The following is a 14,726-nucleotide window of genomic DNA, read 5'->3' as shown; positions in this document are numbered from 1 at the left end:
AATTATTGCAATACCTGAAGATATGGATTCAACCCCTGGAGTCTTATGGATTACTTATATGTTCTTCATGATATTTTTGGAGATTCAAAGGTCTGGTCACCATTTACTCGCATTGTATGGACCTAAACAGCTGAGATATTCCTCTAAAAATCCTCGTTTGTGTTCTGCAGAAGAAAGTCATACACATCTGGGATGGCATGAGAGTGAGTAAATGATGAGAGAATGTTCAATTTTGAGTGTACTATACCTTTAATAACAATACAATTATTAATTTATAGTTCATAGTGCATTAAAGGAATAGTTCACCCAAAAATGAAAATTTGCATTTATTTGTGATTTAAAGTGTGAGTTCTATTTTCCTGTGCATTCATACTTTAGGACCTTCTTTGTGCATCATAATAAATAATGAATAATGAACTGTAGTAAAAATCCAGATATAACATACTGTAGAGCATTGCCTTGTTTTTTCTTTTTTTCATGTTATGGCAAAAGAGAGAGAAAAAATGTTAGACTATTCAGTGCTTTTCTTAATATTAAAAGGGACAGTTCACCTAAAATTAAAAATACTGTCATCATTTACAAACCCTCATGTTGTTCCAAACCGGTATGAGTTTCTTTCTTTTGCAGAACAACAAATATATTTTTTAGAGAATGTCCTGGTTGCTGTTTTCCATACGGCAATCAATGGTGAATGGAGATGTCAAGCTTCAAAAAAGGAGGCAAAATCCTCATAAAAGTATCTTAATAGTCCACATTACTCAGACTTTTAATCTCAAGTCTTCTGACGCCATATGATCAGGAGCGGACTTGCCTTAGGGAGAACTGGGACTTTTCCCGGTGGGCAGGCTGCGAAATGATCACCCCCTGTTCCTGCTGCCTTCTCAAGACTTAAGTCTGTGTGATTTAACAGTGAAGACTGACTTCACATGGACAATTTTATTATCAAAATATTACATATATATTCATTATACTTCCTGTAGTTCTTTTTTATTATTATTAATTCAGGAGTTACAAAGAATTAAACCTGCAACCGTGATATTAAACCAAGGTTAGTTTTCCAGTACAATGCCATAGTACAGGAGTAATCAATAGGTGGGCTCCGGTCTGGATCTGGACCGCAGGACAATTAAATCTGGACCGAGCTCCATCTTTGTGCTAGTTATCTGACACCTGGCTGAGTGATTATGTAAGCATACGTGTATACACACGCTGAGCGGGAATAAAGTGTGTCCAGCGCTACGCTCTTTATTCCCTGGCGCGTGTTGCCTCTCTCCCCACTATAGACATGAGGCGCCGCATAAAGCCTAATTTGTTTTACGTATGAGTTGCAGGTATGGTTATTTTAACAACAGTAACGGAGACACCGCTACAGATACTAGTATCTTTCACTTAAACACACTGCAGAAAACAGAAATCTGTCTGATATGTTATTCAGACAGTTCAGCTAAGCCAGGTTTGTATGTTAACATGCCGCCTTTAGACTATAACGTTTTTTCCGTCTATATTTAGCTTTATTAATCAGCATGTTATGAGCCTTTCATAATAAACAAACAGATTTTTGTTCTAATTTTGTGAAAATCAGAGATGTCATCATGGCAAGGAAAGCCTATTTATACCTAAATTAAGCAAACAGCTATTTAATGCTTCACTGTTGTTAGATATTGTTTGTTTGTTGTTAGTAGATTCTCACTTTAAGGAAAATATAAAAATGGTCCATTCAGACTTTTACATTTTTATACATTTTCTCTTTTAGGGGACACCCCTGAACCCACAGGATTATTTTATCTGTCAAAAGTCATCCTATGTACCATACATCGGTACAAATTCTGAATGTAAATATATTTCAACATAAAAGCTGGACTGCTGTCATTCAGCTTCAAAATGAACTGATGATCTTATCTTTTAATATTCATATCCAAGTGCCCTCGACTGATGAAGACTTGATGAAATATTTTAATCTTTTGGTAGAAAAGACCTCTCAGACCCCACCACTTAAGTACTATTGCTGCCAACGTTATAGTATAGTTATAGTATATAAGAATAGTAAAAACTATTCCAAAATACATACATAATTTCCTAGCTATATAACTACTGACACCATGTAAGCTACATATTATTATCCGTACCTTTGCTGGGAAGGAAATGTAGAGACCAGACCTCTTGGAACTTTAATAGAGTACCCCTGCCATAGTACATTTTTAAGAGAGGACTTAATATCCACAGCAGAACATAACATGTAAAATAAAATTTAAATTAAAAAGAACCATAAAGGATGAGCGGTTGTAAGATGATCCAAGCCATCTTATTTGTAATGGTGCATGAAACAACACACAATTTAAAACAGGAAAAAAAAAAATTAACTACAATACATTTTGTTTTCAAATTACTTTATTTAAAAAGTACTTTATCTAAAAATCAGTGGTGAAATGCATCTTTATAATACTATACAACTACAAACCAAGGAAAACAAGACAAAACATTTTTTCTATGTCTGCTACTGATTATTTAACCCTTATATTGTGTTCTGGTCAAAACGGATCGATTACTTTTTTCTGAAAAAATGACCAATGTTCAGCCATACAACTCTATGTTGTTGCAAGCTGATAGTTTCTTTGAATTGTTATCTGTTATCCCACAAGTTATCTCACAAGCCATTTGGCTTGCATGGTGTAAGCTAATTGGTTCTCTGACTTGTTATAGTGTAGCCAATAATCTTGCATCTCTCTCACTGTCTTATTGAAATGGTAGTGTTAGGTTTGCTTAGCAATGACAGGCAGACCCATTGCATCCGGCACCCCAGCCCGTCTTGGAGGCGTCTGTTGTCCGCTGAACCTGGGCGGGCGCCTGGCGAACTGAATCACGTAGCCGTGTCGGACGGTCCGGGTCACCCATCGCGACGGGTTGGAAAGCGCAAGCCATGCGCCCAAACTCCGGGCGAGGGGGACCAAGGGAATAATCATGTCGGACGTACCGGCGGGTGGGGCCTCACGGCAGGGCGGAGCTTGAGGTGCCACTTCGAGGGGACTCGAGCCCCGTGGCCGTGCTGAGTCCAGGGACATTGAAGCACTTACCTGGCTCCTTCCGCTCACCATAAGATTGGCCGAGGAGGGTGGAGGAGGAATCTCGTCCCCATAGTCCACTGGAACCAATCCCGTGTTGGCGTGTTTGTTCCACAGCTGGGCGCACAGGGGCGGGGGGTCCGCTGCTGGAGCGCCATACCTGCCAAAATGGGACGGTGGATGGTGGTCGTGACGACGGCCGTGTGCACCGGATATGTGACCCAGGAGACGAGGGAACCATTCTTTTGTCAGGCTTTTGAGTGCTGTAGCCTCCTGGGCATGCAGCGACAAAAGATTCTCCTTCTCTGGCCCCAGAGAAGTGGGTCTCTTCACCCCTGGGTCACCCGTCTCGGGGGCACTTCGAAGCCTTCCTTGGGTTCTTAGCGGCCGGCCGAGACGGGTGGCGTCTGCTTCCTGCGGAGGGCTCCACGCCGGAGCCGGGCCATGGGGCGGGCTGCAGCGGAACCGGTGTTGTTGCGGCTATCATTATGAGGACTCTCCATAGACATAATGATTTTTATACTGTACGAACTATAGATTCTATCCCCTAACCCTCACAAAAAACTTTCTGCATTTGTACATTTTCAATAAAACATCATTTAGTATGTTTTTTTTAAGCGATTTGAATTATGGGGACACTAGAAATGTCCTCATAAACCACATTTATAGCATAATACCCTTGTAATTACCAGTTTGCAACCTAAAAAATATGTCCTCGTAAACCACCCAAACCACACACACACACACATGAAACAAATCCAAATTAATGCAAATGAAACAATATGCAAAAGGTTTGAAAGCATTTTCACAAGGCTTTCAGTGGCTCAGCACATATTCAATAAATAAACAAAGGATCAATTGATCCACGTTACAGCAAATAAAGATTTCTAATTGTTAATATTCACTGATTCATTTGTAATTGTGGAACATATGAAGTTAGTCTACAAGAGATAAACAGGAAGCCAATACCATAAACAGATCTGTCATGAAATTCCAGGAACCACTATTCTAACGCAGAGTGAAAATCATATGAAACCACACAGCAAAATCCCCGGTGTTAAATTAAGAAAGTGAGATTTATCTTGCCTAACATGCAAATAAGCTATAAACATATTAAAAATGTTACGAAATAAGGCTGCACACTCCTTATCCTTATTCCCACACCATAAACAGGAATTACCACTGGACATTCATTCATCACAGACAGAGAGATGGAACTTTATTAGGTACACCTTTACACCTACTTATTCATGCAATCATCAGCCAATTGTGTGGCAGCAGTGCAGTGCATAAAATCATGCAGATATAGGTCAGGAGCTTTATTTCATGTTCACATCAACCATCAGAATGGGGAAAAAAGGTGATCTCAGTGATTTCGACTGTGGCATGATTGTTGGTGCCAGATGGGCTGGTTTGAGTATTTCTGTAACTGCTGATCTCCTGGGATTTTCACACACAACAGTCTCTTGAGTTACTCAGAATGGTGCCAAAATCAAAAAACATTGTGAAAACAGTGCAATGTTGGCATTTACCCATAAACGCATACCTCGGGTCTTTAGTGACCCAGGACCTCATTCCATTCCCTGTACCAGCAGTGTGAAGCATTTACATGTTTCCATTGATCATGGTATAAATATTGGAGGGGTTGTACTTGCTCGTTTTGATTATTGGGGGAGTTACCTCCCCACCATCCCCCCTGGAATCTACACCGTTAATTCTGAGTAAACTCTAGATATTGTTGTGTGTGAAAATCCCTAGAGATAAGCAGTTCTCAAACCAGCCCATCTAGCACCAACAATCATGCTACAGTCGAAATCACTGAGATCACATTTTTTCCCATTCTGTTGGTTGATGTGAACATTAACTAAAGCTCCTGACCTATATCTGCATATATGTATCATGTATCACACTCTTAAAAGAGACCTAACTCCAAGCCAACTTGTATTATCTGGACGTTCCATTTATATAATTCTGTCATCATAGCCAAGCCAAAAACCATATAGGCAAACATGCTATTGCTATCTTAACTGACCTTTTGATGTGTGTAATCAAAATAACAACATTTATCAGGTGGAAACACCCTTTTAGAAGTGAACCCTTTTTCTGTATCAGGTGCCAAGTTATTGTCCTAATGTTTGTATTAGAGTGAAGTGAAGTGTGTTATACTGTGTCTTATTTTACCACTAGAGGGAAATACACTCATAGTTTGCAAACTTAAGCTCACCATGTCATTCTAAAATGGGCAATCACATTCCCTTTGTTTTTATGTATGTCTTGTATAAGTTTTGTTTCTAAAAATATTAAAGGAAACATACACTTTGTTCATTAATACTGTGTGACATTGTCAGTCACATCATAATGTTGTTATTTGCGTTGTTTTCTAAAAGGCGATTTTGAGTCAAAGGTATCCACTTGGTGTGCTTTCATCCACTCATGAAGAAAATAATGAAATAAAAAGTCTTACCACATTTCACAGTTACTTCACCAGGCTTACAGTGATGTTCATAACATTCCTGTTTAGTCGTTCCTGTTGTGTATCTCTATCAAGCCTTCTGAAATGATTGTTAACATGCAAAATGTAGTTACGTTGAACAAGTAATTATTTGCTTTAAATTATTAGTTACAAATCTTTACTCTTTTCTTCTTCTGAACACAGTGATTTGCTAATCTGACCCAATCTTTTATTTAAAATTACAAAGTTTAAACTGTATCTCTGTTTGTGGATGTTAGGTTTATCTAGTAAACATCTTTCCAATTTAAAATCACACAGTTACCTCACAGCCATGGTGCAGTGGTAGCACACATGCTCTTGACATATAAGGCCATAGAGTCCGGCCTGCATTGTGTCCCTATCCCAGCCCATTTCCAATCGGCCTATACTATCCTCTTTAATAAAAATGTACAAAGTTTTAAATTGTAACTGTAGTGGAATAGAGTTACTTATATTTTGTATTTTAAATACGTAATCCCATTACATGTGTTGGTATGAGCACACATCGCCCAGACAATGAGGCAATATACACAACAACAAACACAACGAGAGAAGACACTTGTGTGAGAGTTCGGCCACACACACACCTGACACCTTACCCAAGTAAGTGCGCACCAGTTTTTTTCATGACTGTCTGAACCATCTGTATTTTCAAATCGCTTTCAGTTTTGAAGACGCTACATTCTGTTCCATTTAGCTGCACTCTGTCAAGCTGTTTGAAACACTCACCTGCTGTATATGTGTTGAGTCCACTGCCACACGTGCCTGGTGTGTGTGTGTGTGTGTGTCCAAGTATTCACTCCTGTGGGAATGCCGCAATGCTTCGCATTGTTGCTGTGATAATTCATGAAGCATTCCATTCAACTCGGAGAGTCTGAATTTCCACCTTTCAACTGAAATGACTCCTATTGTCGGACTTCTAACTTTGAAACTGGTGTGAAAATATTCAACTCCCATTTAGTCGAGATGCAGGTGTGCGTTACATTACTTAGGGCAGGGAGGTTTACAGTAAGTAACAAACATTCACTTTTATTGAATAATATCCATTAACAAGTCAAAGTTCTTACATGAAATGATAATAAAATGTGTTTAGCAAATGTTTTGCAGAGACAGGTGTTCAAAACATGGTTTATTATACTCTCTTTGTTTTGATTATCGTAACGATAGCATTGCAGCATCGTATATTAGTTTGGTTGCTATAAGACAATCAATGTACCCCTCAAAACCACAACGTAATCAATCTAAAAATTAAAAATAAGCTCCATCTTTGACACATTTGTGTTTAGTTGTCAGGTAATTGTCACTGAATTCCGAATTAAGTGAAAAGACACATCATGTGCGATCACCATCGATCATTGTTTTCATGATCGATCATTGCTTCCACGTCCGAGTACCCGAGTACTCGAGTACTCATGCCCATTCCTAATAACTGCTGAGTCCAAACACAGAAAATGCGCTCCTGCTGGTTTGGTAATTATTACTCCTCAAAACTGCGTGGAACTTAACGCCACAGCGGACGTGCTGTTGCGGCAGGCGTCACTCAGCGGAGAGTGGAGACTCCACGCCCAGGTGGTCCAGCTGATTTGGAGTCGATTCAGCAAAGCACAGGTGGACCTGTTTGCTTCCTGGGAATCCTCCCACTGCCCGCTCTGGTATTCCCTGACGGGAGCCCCCCTCGGGACAAACGCGCTGGCACACAGCTGGCCCCGGAGGCTGCGCAAATACGCGATCCCCCCAGTGAGCCTAATTGCACAGACCCTGTGCAAGGCCAGAGAGAACGAGGAACAAGTCACCTTTGTGGCCCCATACTGGCCCACCCAGACTTGGTTCTCAGACCTCACCCTCCTCGCGACAGCACCTCCCTGGAAAATTCCCCTGAGGGAGGACCTCCTCTCTCAGGGATGGGGCACCATCTGGCACCCGCGCCCAGACCTCTGGAACCTCCATGTCTGGCCGTTGGACGGGATGCGGAAGACCAAAGTGGCCTGCCACCGGCAGTGGTACATATGATCACTCAGGCCAGGGCTCCCTCTATGAGGCAGCTTTATGCCCTGAAGTGGCGTTTGTTCGCGAGTTGGTTTTCTTCCCGAGGCGAAGACCCCCAGAGATGCGCAGTCGGGTCAGTGCTTTCCTTACTTCAGGAGATGCTGGAGGGGCAGCTGTCCCCCTCCACCTTGAAGGTGTATGTGGCCGCCATAGTGGCACACCACGACTCAGTGGAGGGTAAGTCCCTAGGGAAGCACGACCTGATCATCAGGTTCCTCAGAGGCACCCGGAGGCTGAATCCTCCTAGGCCACGCCTCTTCCCCTCATGGGATCTCTCCGTGGTCCTCCTGGGCCTTCAGAGAGCCCCGTTTGAGCCTCTAGAGTCAGTCGATTTGAAAGCCCTCTCCTTGAAGACGGTCCTCCTGACTGTGCTCACCTCCATCAAGAGGGTTGGGGACCTGCAGGCGTTCTCTGTCAGTGATACTTTCCTGGAGTTCTGTCCAGTAGACTCTCACATGATCCTGAGACCCCGATCAGGCTATGTGCCCAAGGTTCCCACGACCCCCTTCAGGGATCAGATGGTGAGCCTGCATTCTGCCCCGGGAGGAGGCAGACCCAGCCCTGTCATTGCTGTGTCCAGTGCGTGCTTTGCACATCTACTTGGCTTGCACGCAGAGCTTTAGATCCTCTGAACAGCTCTTTGTCTGCTTTGGTGGACAGCAGAAAGGGAACGCTGTCTCCAAACAGAGGCTTGCAAACAGGATCATGGATGCCATTGCTCAGGCATACCAAGCCCAGGACGTGCCCGCCCCTTTGGGAATATGAGCATACAAGGAGTGTGACATCCTCGTGGGCACTGGCCAATGGCACCTCTCTAGCAGACATCTGCAGAGTAGCAGGCTGGGCAACACCCAATACCTTTGCGAAATTTTACAATCTCCGTGTTGAGCTGGTTTCATCCCGTGTTTTGTCAGGAACGAACAGGTAAATTTGGGAAAATGGAACAGCTGGCCGGGTGTATCGCTTGCGTATAGCACTTTTCCTCTCTGTGAGGCAAAGACGTGCACTCTTCTCCCATGCGAGTTCACGAACCCGTAAACCCTGGATGTCCTTCCTCCCTAGCCCTGTGGCTCATGAATTCAGTGGAGGAATTCGCAGCTGGACCCATTACATGTGCTAATATGCCCTGTACTGGGATAGGTGCTCCACAGGTGCCGGTTACTCCAGTACCCCGTATGTATTTTCTGCGGTATGGTCTCCCTGTCAGCAGACCCGCATCTCCCTTGGGCAGAGCTCTCTCTGCCCCCGGTCGCTGTGTTGGTAGAGCTCCTCCCCTTCGAGGCAGGACCTACCACCGTGCCTCTTCCATGTGTGGCTGGTAAGCCCATGTGATGTATTGCCACATGTTACCTCCCTGTTGGGCAGGATGTGGTCTCCATGGGGTCTTTTCCCCCTGAAAGAATAGGAAAGGAAAAGAACACCTTCCCTGGCATGGATAATAGCGTTAGATGGCCCCAGTCGAATCTAATACTCCGGGTAGAGAAAACATAGAGAGAAAAGGCCACAGCTGGCACGGCCTGCTCCCATGCTAGTTACGTCGCTTCCCCCACAGGGATGTGGGGAACTACATGACATCTTTTGGGGTGTTGGGGGAGGCTACGTGCAGACTGATGCACCTGCTATTACGCATGCAGCAGCTTGCTTGCACCTGCATCGGCAGTTCATGTAACACAGTTCAGCTGTTGTGACATTTTGGCATAGAGACCCCTAGTGTCACTACATTGACACAACATCGAGTTAGTGACAGAAGGGGAATGTCTTGGTTACTGTCGTAACCTCCATTCCCTGATGGAGGGAACGAGACGTTGTGTCCCTCTTGCCACAACGCTGTACTACCTGCTGGAGTGTCCGGGACCCTGTCTCGGCTCCTCAGAACAAAACCTGAATGAGTGGTTGCGAGCCAGCTCCTTTTATACCTGTATGTCAGGGGGAGTGGCATGCAAATTCCACTCAACAATTCTCGACAATTCCCTTTTCTCAAAGATCAGAGGTGTTTGAGGCTCCCAAGAGCGACCCCTAGTGTCACTACATTGACACAACGTCTCGTTCTCTCCATCAGGGAACAGAGGTTATGACAGTAACCAAGACATTATTAAATTGTTTATTTGGATGTAGTCTTAGTTCTATAAAAATGTTGCACATTAGAGGTTAAACACAACAGTTCACAAAATTAAATAGTTTTATAAGTTAGAGGGCCACATATGTTTATTATAGAAATACAAATTTGTCTAAAAAAAGTGCTTAAGATGAATACTTGTGGACTTGCAAAGTTTTGAACTGCAAATTGTGTCTACACACTGGTTACCTAAGGCTCATGCACAGTGTGTGCACGCACAGTATCTATTTTGACTGTTATGTATCAAATTTGACTGTTATGGTTCCAAAACCTGCTTGGACCCCGATAATTGCCGCTTGCAGCTATATATATTTTTTTAGACTTTCTGACCCCAAGACCCAACTAATTTCTGCAATTCTCCAGCTGTGATCCTTTGGCCAATTGAACCATCCTCCTCACTGTGCGTGGAGACAATATAGACACACATCCTTTTCCAGACCGAATCCTAAAGATCTCTAGTTGATTGGAAGTTGTTAATTATTGCCTTGATGGTGGAAATGGGCATTTTCAATGCTTTGGCTTGTTTCTTATAGCCACTTCCCATTTTGTGAAGCTCAACAACCTTTTGCTGCACATCAGAAATATATATTTTTTAGTCTAACCCACTGTGATTGATGATTTAGGGAATTTTTCGTGTGTATTACCTCATATTTATATCCCTGTGAAACAGGAAGTCATGGCTGAACAGTTTTATGTTCCAAGTCACCCAGGTGCACTAAAGAATTTAAAATATGAATGGGAATATACTTCAGATTTATTTTACTCATAAGAATTTCAAGGGGTGCCAATAATTGTGGCCAATGTGTTTTGGAGAAAAATATTTATTTAATAATTAAATATTTCCCCTCTCTCAGTTGTTTTACTTCAATTAAAGGTTAGATTTTTGTGAATTTTTTGAATGAAAGACCAAGAGGATAAACAATGCATATTTTTTTTCACAGCCTTCTTTGCTAAAATTTACCAAGGGTGCCAATATTTTTGGCCACCACTATATATCCAGTTGTAAGAAGTTTACGTACACTTAGGTTGAAGTCATTAAAACTCATTTTTTAACCACTCCACAGATTTAATATTAGCAAACATTAGTTTTGGCAAGTTATGTAGGACATCAACTTTGTGCATGACACAAGTAATTTTTCCAACAATTGTTTACAGACAGATTGTTTCACTTTTAATTGACAATCACAATTCCAGTGGGTCAGAAGTTTACACACTAAGTTAAATGTCAAGCCTTTAGACAATTAGACAATTAGCTTCTGATTGGAGGTGTACTGAATTGGAGGTGTACCTGTGGATGTATTTTAAGGCATACCTTCAAACTTAGTGCCTCTTTGCTTGACATCATGGGAAAATCAAAAGAAATCAGCCAAGACCTCAGAAAATAAAAATAAAAATAAATAAATAAATTGTGGACCTCCACAAGTTTGGTTCATCATTGGAAGCAATTTCCAAACATCTAAAGGAACCACGTTCATCTGTACAAACAATAGTATGCAAGTAGAAACAACATGGGACCATGCAGCCATCATATCTCTCAGGAAGGAGATGCATTCTCTCTCCTAGAGATGATTGTAGTTTGGTGTGAAAAGTGCAAATCAATCCCAGAACAACAGCAAAGGACCTTGTGAAGATGCTGGAGGAAACAGGTAGACAAGTATCTATATCCACAGTAAAACGAGTCCTATATTGACATAACCTGAAAGGCTGCTGAGCAAGGAAGAAGCCACTGCTCCAAAGCCACCACTAAAAAATCCAGACTACAGTTTGCAAGTGCACATGGGGACAAAGATCTTACATTTTGGAGAAATGTCCTCTGGTCTAATGAAACAAAAATTTGTTATGTTTGGAGGAAAAAGGGTGAGGCTTGCAAGCCGAAGAACACCATCCCAACCATGAAGCATGGGGGTGGCAGCATCATGTTGTGGGGGTGCTTTGCTGCAGGAGGGACTTGTGCACTTCACAAAATAGATGGCATCATGAGGAAGGAAAATTATTTGGATATATTAAAGCAATATCTCAAGACATCAGCCAGGAAGTTAAAGCTCGGTTGCAAATGGGTCTTCCAAATGGACAATGACCCCAAGCATACCTCCAAAGTTGTGGCAAAATGGCTTAAGGACAACAAAGTCAAGGCATTGGAGTGGCCATCACAAAGCCCTGACCTCAATCTGATAGAAAGTAGTGGGAAGAACTGAAAAAGCGTGTGCTAGCAAGGAGGCCTAAAAATCTGACTCCGTTACACCAGTCCTGTATGGAGGAATGGACCAAAATTCCAGCAACTTATTATGAGAAGATTGTGGAAGGCTACCCAAAACATTTGACCCAAGTTAAACAATTTAAAGGCAATGCTACCAAATACAAATTAAGTGTATGTAAACTTCTGACTCACTGGGAATGTGATGAAAGAAATAAAAGCTGAAATGAATCAATCTCTCTACTATTATTCTGACATTTCACATTCTTAAAATAGTGATCCTAACTGACATGAGACAGGGAATGTTTTCTACGATTAAATGTCAGAAATTGTGAAAAACTGAGTTTAAATGTATTTGGCTAAGGTGTATTTAAAATTCTGACTTCAACTGTCTGTGTGTGTGTGTGAAACTGGTCTAGTTAGCACATATTAAGAAACCTACTTTAGACATCATGTAGTAAGCTGCACTCCTATCATTCAAATGATTAACTATTTCCTCTTCACAGAGATATTCCTCCTTATACCCAGCACTCTGTTCAGAAGGACAATTAAGCAAGGTTGATTATTTGTTAATTGTTTTAAATTCAGAGATATGCAAATCAATTTTTGCTGGTTTACACAATATGAATTCTTGCTAAGCATTATCTAATACATTTAATAGAGACTAAGCCCACTGAAAGTTATATATCTGTTATCATTGCAGAGTGAAAGGAAAATATTTAATCTAATTAATGTAATTTATATTTAATTTAATTTATATTGTAAAATAGCAGATTAATTTGTGTTACTTCCTCTCATCTCTAGTAGCAGAGGAAGTTGAACTTTGCTTTACAGTCTCTGTTCTCCCACTCCAGGTTGTTTTTGTTGCGGGCTCCACAGTGGTATGGCTCTGCTGGGCATGAGGGCAGTGAGCCCTGGAATGAAAGATGCCTGAAATTCCTGCTCACCCAGTGCCATTCTCCAGCCAGGAAATGCAAGCCTGTCCACACACTGACTGTCTTGGAATCTATGACTGCTGTATCCACCAGGTCCAATTGGGACTTTAGTGCTCCGCTGGCCAAGTCTGTGTAATTAGACCTACAGTACTCCAGAGCTTCTTCCCAAGTCTTATTCACCATCACAAGGTTCAATTTGAAGTTGTCGTAGCAGAAGAAAGGACGTTCCACTTCACACAAATCATTATGCCATAGGAGCTTTGCAGCATATACACAGTCATAACTATTTGTATTGTAACTGCTTAACAAATCAAAGGTTGTCCTTCTTAATTGTCCATCAGACCACAGCCAGATATTCGGATTTCCACTTTGCCTGTACAAACCAATCCAACCATCTGTGAAGTCTCCTTCTGCTGCTGCTGTCAGCATCCTGTGTTCCAGCATACTAGTGATGGTGGACAGGTCTACATGATGTACTTTACAGTATGTTTGAGCAGCAGTCCAGGTCATTGGAGTGGGCACATAAATGTGTACTCTATCTGCAGCTGTAGTCAGTCCATGAAGGACAAAAAGGAAAAGTCCAAAGAGAGCCAACTTCATCTCTGCTGTAGTGAGCTGGTTTGGCTTAGGGTTGCTAGAGCACTAAACAGTTTATCAATCTGCTGACGTAGAACATGTAAATCCTACAACATCATCATCCAACATAGTGCAGGTACCACTGTGTCTATTATATTATACATTTGTTTATGTAATGGGTTTGGAAACTCACATGTTATCAATTGAAAATAATTATTTCTTAAAATATAAGATATTATAATGTATATCTATTAAGTAGTTTTCATAGAAATTGTAAAAAAAATTTTTTTTTTTTTTTGTTTTTTTTTGTTTTTTGTTGAGAAAACAAAGACTAGGTAGTTACGGTAACAAAACTGGCTGTTTTTCCAAAACCAAACCCCAATCCTAAACATAAATTTAAACATAAAATCTACCCAAACATTAAACCCCTGTAATGACACACCACTCCTAACTCATGATCACCTTTACATTTCATAGAGGAACAGTAAATAATAAAAAAGTACATACCATTCTATAACTTAAATTAGGTAGCAGTACTTGTTAAAGCTGACTTGACATTTCTTCATCAAAAGTTATGTAGTATTCAGCCTAATTTTTGTTTTAGAAATTTAAGATGAATGGAAAAATTGGTAAAGACAACTGGAAAGGTATAACTACATCAGTTTATGTTTCCGTTGTTAATTATTATACATCGATTACATAATTTATGGATGTCACTACCAGTCAATGTGGATGTTTTTTTTTGTTTTGTTGTTGTTGTTTTTTGAGAATACGTAAAATGAACAATTGAAAATAAATTAGGCTATCCTGGTCCACTATCCATTATCACTATGTTTGCATTTTTCCACAACCATTTCAGCATGCAAAGAAATCCACATTTAACATGCAAAATCGTATTTCAAATTAGATGAAATTTGACTTGATGTACATTTACACACTAACCATGAACTGAATGCTTGCTAGGTATAAATATTACTGTAGTTTTTTATAATTTGTTCCTCTAAAGTCATCATAGTGTCATTAATATTTCATATGAACATACTGTATTTGATGATGAGAACTCCTTGAAGTAGTTTAAGAAGTTCTGAATTTTATATATATATATAAATATATATATAAATGTAATAGTAATTTTTCATGTTATTAATGCCTTGACTATACATTGTGATCAGTTGAATGCCACTTTGGTGAATAAAAGTACCAATTTCCTTCCATAAGTGCAAAATCTGTACATTATTCCAAACTTTTGGCCACCAGTGCATATATATATATATATATATATATATATATATATATATATATATATATA

Source organism: Myxocyprinus asiaticus, chromosome 7 (genome assembly GCF_019703515.2).
Source record: "Myxocyprinus asiaticus isolate MX2 ecotype Aquarium Trade chromosome 7, UBuf_Myxa_2, whole genome shotgun sequence".
NCBI lineage: Eukaryota > Metazoa > Chordata > Actinopteri > Cypriniformes > Catostomidae > Myxocyprinus > Myxocyprinus asiaticus.
Note: the sequence above shows the minus strand (reverse complement) of the source record.